This window comes from Gossypium raimondii, chromosome 5 (genome assembly GCF_025698545.1).
Source record: "Gossypium raimondii isolate GPD5lz chromosome 5, ASM2569854v1, whole genome shotgun sequence".
In the NCBI taxonomy this organism is placed as follows: domain Eukaryota; kingdom Viridiplantae; phylum Streptophyta; class Magnoliopsida; order Malvales; family Malvaceae; genus Gossypium; species Gossypium raimondii.
In genome coordinates, this window is record NC_068569.1 from 24,623,908 (window position 1) to 24,630,757 (window position 6,850).

General features: G+C 32.5%; 1 long non-coding RNA gene across 1 annotated transcript; it reads right to left on the minus strand.

Annotated features, from left to right (window-relative positions):
• Nucleotides 1-5,353: 5,353 nt before the first annotated feature.
• On the minus strand, nucleotides 5,354-6,523 carry LOC128041389 (uncharacterized). The gene is made up of 2 exons (XR_008196395.1): nucleotides 5,986-6,523; nucleotides 5,354-5,840 (listed from the first exon to the last, which is right to left on the minus strand). It is a non-coding gene; the product is annotated as an uncharacterized LOC128041389 (long non-coding RNA).
• Nucleotides 6,524-6,850: the final 327 nt, after the last annotated feature.

Consider the following 6,850-nt stretch of genomic DNA (forward strand, 5'->3'; position numbering starts at 1 on the left):
TTTTTTTCTATCTCATGCTTATATTTTAAAAATAATTAATATGATGCTTCTTTTATTAAATTAAGTGGTACTTAATATATCTTATATAAGACGATAACACAATATCCATTAACGATAGTGATTAAAAAGTTGAACTGATATGATCGATTTTATAATCGACATGGTGATAAGTAATTTTGTATTTCAATCAAATTATTAATGTAAAATGTAAACTTTTAGAATGTAATTTTTTATCAACATGAGATAATCCATTTAAAGAAAAGGATAACGAATAATCTAACCAAAGTAATAGGAATTAGACCTAAGATGATTCCAAATACAAAACTTCAATCATTTCAATTTATTTGAAAGGAGAAAAGAAAGATAATATCTATCCCTAAATATTAATTTCTATTGCCTATGAATATCAATACTTAATAATTGATAATTAACACGGTAAGGAGCTATATAATATATGGAATAGGACAGAAAGTTTTGTTTTTATGAATTGTTTGTTCATTGAATTAATTTTCAAATAAGTCGATCTTACTCAGATCAATAAATAAAGTTGAAGTTAAAGTTAAAGCCGCTACAATAATAAAAATATAATTTTTAAAAAATTAAATTAAAATTTTATCATTTTAAAGGGACAAAAATATACTTTTCAAAGGAGAAAATGAAAATTTTTACATTTTAGGGGCTGAGCCCCTACCATCCCCTAGATTCGGCCTGAGTACCAGTTTCTCATTTACACTCTTAGCTCTAGCAAAACAAGCAATCCAAGGATGCCCGAGAAAATCCTTCACACACAAGGCTTGCAAGCTTGCGTCAAGGAAGAAGCGAGTACAAACCAACTCGAGAGAACTCCCTCAAGAGAGGAACCACGGGAGACCCTAGGCTAGATATATTACTCTGAACAAACTCACTGAAAAAACAGAGGGTGGTCGGCAAAAGGAGGAGGTAGGAGTGGAGGTAAGGAAGGAGAAGGAAAAATAAAAAAGTGAAGGGGGAGAAAGCGAGAGAGCTGTTTCCAGCGAGGTCAGCAACGGTAACCCATTCAAAGACCACACCGAAAGCAACCACGAGAGGCAACAAGGAAGGGGAAAGGAGAAAAATGAGGAGGGGGAAAGAGGAAGGGATGAGAAAAGAAAGTGAAGGAGGGAGGAGGAAAAGAGGTGATCGACACCGACCCTAAGGTTGACAGCCGGCATAATGGAGCAGAGAAAAGGAGCAGGAAGAATCAGAAGGCCAGCAATCGACCTTAAGACCGCTGCCCAACATCACAAGCTCTCCTCGCGATTACAAAATGGGAGAATAGAATAGGAATTTGTAGAGAGATATACAGTAATGCAACCAACATGTTTAGTCCCTACAAAATTGAAGTGTTTAAAATGTCAATTTAGGTACCTTTTGCTTCATCTATCATTGACAGGGGTGACTTCCAGGTAAGGTAGGGCCTTTCCCATTAGGTTCAAATGATTAAATCGTTCTTTTAATCTTTAAAAAAAAGTTACAATTCAATTTAAGTCTTCTTTTAACACGAATTTTATTCCTTTTCCCCCTTAGGTTAAAAAAGTTGTGTTCTTGCATGTTGTTTCATTCTTTAGCTCCTGTTGGTTCTTCGAAAATTCTTTGAAAGTGTTGTTTATTTTTAACATGGTTACTTCATCGTCTACTCCATGTATAAATGATTGTTTTAATTTTTCTAATTTTGGTGCAAATAATAGTTCTGGTTGTAATGGAAGAAGCGGCCAATGAGATATTGCATTGTGTTAGCCCATGAAGAGCGACTTCACATGGGTTTTCTTGTGGAACATCAAAGCTTGGAGTTGTAGCAATACTAGGAGCCTAACAACCTAGTTTCTAAGATGTTATATCTTGATTAAACTCTAATGAGTTTATATTTGAACCCAATGTGTTTGGAAATTCGTTTGTTTTACACTGTAGTTCCTTCTTTTGAAAATGATCCATGCCTTATCGGCGGTTGTGCACTTGGAAATTTTCTTGAGTTTTGAGATTATACATTATTGAAGATCGCATTTAGAGCATTGTAATTATAACTTGTAGCTTTGTTCTATTTAGAAGTCCACATGATCTTTGGTTTAAGAGTGCTAACACCATTTACTACAACTATTGGTGGATCCTAACCAATAAGAACAACTTTTCATGCTTTCACATCTACGAGAATAATTTGATCTATCGGGTGTAGGTGGTTAGGAGATCGAAGTTCCTTCTACAATTTAGCAAATCAACAATAGGATGTTTACCAAATTTGTATGGTGTCACTCTGGTATCTGTTCTAAGTATTATGTTGTTGGTGAAGTTGTTAGTTGAGATCACTAGAAACAACTTAAAATTGGAAAATTAAAAGGAAGAGCACAATCAATTAGTTATGCAATTCAAATTCAATTCTCTAGGTTGTGGGGCTTTATACAAAGAGAATAATCCACTATAATATCAGTAGTACAAGAGATGATTTAAGTTTAATTTCACTCAAACTCGTTGCAACCTCACTCCCATGCTGCAACAGCCCGTTTTTAGTGAAATTGGAATAGTGATTTCGGGACCACAAATCTAAGGTCAAAAAATTTATTTTAATATTATTTTAATATCTAAAGCATGATAGAATTATAGTATAAAAATTTCGTTAAGAAATTTTAGTGTTTACATGTGCAATTTGCTGAAAAGGACTAAATCGCGTAAAGTGTGAAAGTTGTGTTCTATTAGCTAAAGGTGTTAAATAACTATAGAACTTTAAATTGGAGGTTCTTATATGGTAATTAGACCATTAAAGATGATAGTGGATGAGCATGGCTTGACAATTTTGTTATTTTTAAAGTTAGGTAAGGTTAAAATGGTAATTAGGTAATAAATGAATAAAATTAAATAAAACACAAATGGTCATCTCTTTTATACTTGCATGCACAGAAATTTACAGAAAAGAATGGCCATTTGAGAGCTTGAAATTGTTGCAAAGAAAATCCCTTGCATGTAAGTGATCTTTTGTCCCGTTTTTTTTGTTGATTTTTATGTTTTTGGGATCGTTGTAGCTTAATCTAGCTAAATAGGGGACTAATTTGCATGAGAGAATTTTATTTAAACAACTTTGTTAAGTGATTTTTAATGAAATTGTCAAATAGGGATTAAATTGAGAAATATGAAAATTATGTGTTAAATGTGAGAAATTGTGAAATGTATGGGCTGCTATAGGCTTATAAGATATTCGGGTAGGCTTGGATGTGGTGAAATTGCATGAATTTTATTTTTACGAGCCTAGGGACTAAATTGTAAAGAAGTTAAAAATATAGGGGTAAAATAGTAATTTTTCTAAAACTTGAATTTTGGATTGAATTAAATAGAATAAACATTAAATCACTTAATTTTGATTATATAGATCAATAAAAGCAATGTACGGAATTAGATTAGGGGAAATATAAAGTATTGGATTGAACGATCGTTTTTTCGTTGTATGAGTTCGAGGTAAGTTCGTGTAATTAAATCGTGTATTTATATGCTTTAATTGAAATATATGTATGTGAATGGCTTAATTATTATGTATAATTATTGAGCGCATAACCGACGAAGTACGAAAAAAATACCGAGCCCCGTTTGAACCTTAGGAATTCGTAGAATACAATATCGATTCCAGCTCTTATGAGCTTACCGATACTCAACTCGTACGAGCTTACCGTTATTCATCTCAGAGGAGCTTACCGTTTATCGCTCGTATGAGCATATGTGCGTGTGAATGGTTTAATTATTATGTGTACTACTAGTGTATCTAACGATATTCTAAGTGGTTCAATAGGCATAGTGTTATTACGAGATTATACAATTTCGATATGAACTAGTACAAGTATTTACATGGAAATGGTTTATATATTATATACGGATACACGATATAGATGTTACATGTACATGGAATTTAATAATTGTTGAATTCATACATGATTCTCGATTTTTATATGAATACATGGCTAACTTGGTTATTGATTATGTGATAGACTTTGGCCAAATTGAATTGTGTTATGTTTTGAGTTACTTACCTAAATTGTGGTTAAATGGTAAGTTTAATTCTGTGTTATACGAACTTACTAAGCTTAATTGCTTACTCTGTTTATTTTTTCATGTTTTATAGTTATTTGGAAGCTCGTTCGGATTGGAAGTCGTCAGGGATCTCATCACACTATCAAACGTTATTTTGGTACTTTTGACTTTATATTTTGGGTTAAATGGCATGTATAGGTCATTTTGGCTAATGGTAGCCTATATGTTTTGTTGTGTATTTAACCATTCGATTTGGCTTGAATTTGGTATATTTTGTTATGTAAATATGTAAATGGCTTTATTTTATATGATGTATGGTTGTCATGTAAATGCCTTGTTTGTGAATTGGTATTTTGGGTACCAAATGGTTGAGATTGATAAGTGGCATGCATGATAAGTTTTAGGCACAATGATGCATATATGTGTTTGACCATTTAGGTAGATTTTGGAGGCATAATTGGCAAGTTTTAAAGTGGCTAATTGAGATGTCTATTAGTATTATACTTGTATGTGTTGATATTAAATGTTTTAAGCTTGATGTTGGTTGGTTTTGAATGTCTAATTATGCCATGGTTGTATGTAAATTGTTGAGCTTAGGTTGGTACCAAATTGGGTGAGAAACATGGCTTGGAAAATTACCTATTTTTGTCCACACGGGCAGAGACACGGGCGTGTGTCTCAGCCGTGTGTGACACATGGCCAGGTGACATGGCTGTGTGTCCCCTGTAACTTCTATAGAAAGCAAGTTAGTAGCTTCACACAGCCTAGCACACGAGCGTGTGGCTTGACCATGTGGCACAAGTCAGTATACCCTCTAGTTTTCACACGGCCCAGCACATGGCCTGGCACACGGGTGTGTGGTTTGGCTGTGTGACCCAAGTCAGTGAGTTACACGGGTATGGACATGGGCTGGGACACGGCCGTGTGTCCCCATTTTGAATGCCTACACGGGCTGGGACACGTCCGTATGTCCCCATTTTAAATGCCTATTTTGAAAAATTTTAATGTTTTCCTAAAAATTTCTTGAGTACTCGGTTTAGTCCTGAACCACTTTTAATGTCTATTTTGGGTCTCGAGGGCTCGTATTAGGAACTATATGAATGAATTTGAATGATTTTTTATTTGAATGAGAAATGAACATGAAATGTATGATTGTTTGATCTGTAAGTCCGGTAATGCTCCGTAACCCTGTTCTGGCATCAGATACGGGTTAGGGGTGTTACACATTCAATTATAATGATAGCACAATTTGAATACATCACAAACTCACTCACTAATGTTCCTCACAATGAACAGGTTGAGCTTTTTCAAATATGCACCAGAGGCGTATCTAGGGGAGCTAGCATGGCCTCGACCCCCCTAAATTAGAAAAATTTCATTTAGGCCCTTTATAATTTATAGAATTTTAAATTAGTAATGATAAAATTGCACATTGGCCTCCCAAAAATGATAAAAAAATATTTTAGTATTCTAAAAATTATAAAAATATAAGCTATCAAAATGATGAAATTGTATTTTTACTATAATAAAAATATACAAGGTAATTCTGCCCAAAAATTTTTCCTAACTTCACCCCTGATCTGCACCGAAATCCGTAAATGTGTTCGCGTCTCAATCTTGATGAATTAAGCTAGTATGATAAGAACAAAATCTAAAGAGTTCTGGTTCATATCAATCACCTTCAATGTCTGCTTGAGATAAACAAAAACACACCTTTGATCGCGTATCTCTTAAATATAAAAAATAATCGCACTAAATCACTTCAAGTTTTCTTGCTTGATGAAATATCATCTTCAATTATACTGCAATATTTACTACACAAAATCCTTTAAATAATTAAACATAATCAAAAGAGGCCAATAAAAATTAACAAATCTAAGCATCTCAATTACTAATCTAAGCTGCAACTTGCTGTATCAACCATAATAAAAATATAAATGTCTGCATTAGCAAATTCACCTTTTAATCTTTTAAATTAAAAACAAAATGCCGCTGCCAATAGTTTATTCGTTTCTTTCTTCACTTTTGATTCACTGCCTGGCTTAATATCCAATGATTAGTTTTTAGGTTTAAAAGAATAAATAATTAAAATATAACAAAAGTACACAAATACATAATATATTTGACATTCATGATTTACATGAGTAGGCTATAAAATATAACCGTTGAATTGTTAAAATATTAATCATATAAATAATTATGAAAATGTGTAAAATTATTTTAAATATTAATCATATCGACCTTTCCTCGTATAAAAATGATATAAGTACATAAATATTTTTGAAATTTAGATAATACAATCTAGTAATGTACAAGAATTTAAATATATAAAATACTTTTAAAATGTTTATGGCGCTATATATACATATAGAAACAAATAAAATAAAATAAAATAAAAATTGCAAAATGAAAACCGAAACAAATAAAAAGAAAATGTATTTGATGTTTAACCCAGCCAGTGAATCTAAAAAGAAGAAAGCAAAGAAGCTGCTTTCAAATTTCTGAGGAGGAAATTCGCAATGCCTTCCTTGATGGGAACGTATGTATATGTAAACACAAATTGTGGTAACTGCATTAATCATGATTACAAATTATGTCGACATATGGAAATTTTGGTACGCCGCAATTTTTTCCCACATATGGAAATTATGTCGACATGTTTTGGATATACGAGGTTTAAGATTAAATATCTTTTATCTTTTATATATATTTGATTCTTTTGGAAAGTGTTGTTACTGTTGAGAGATTTGTTTCCCAATTCTGCAATGATTTCAAATGCTTAAGAGATTGCCTAAAAATGCAACGGATTTTATAGAGTGAAAAC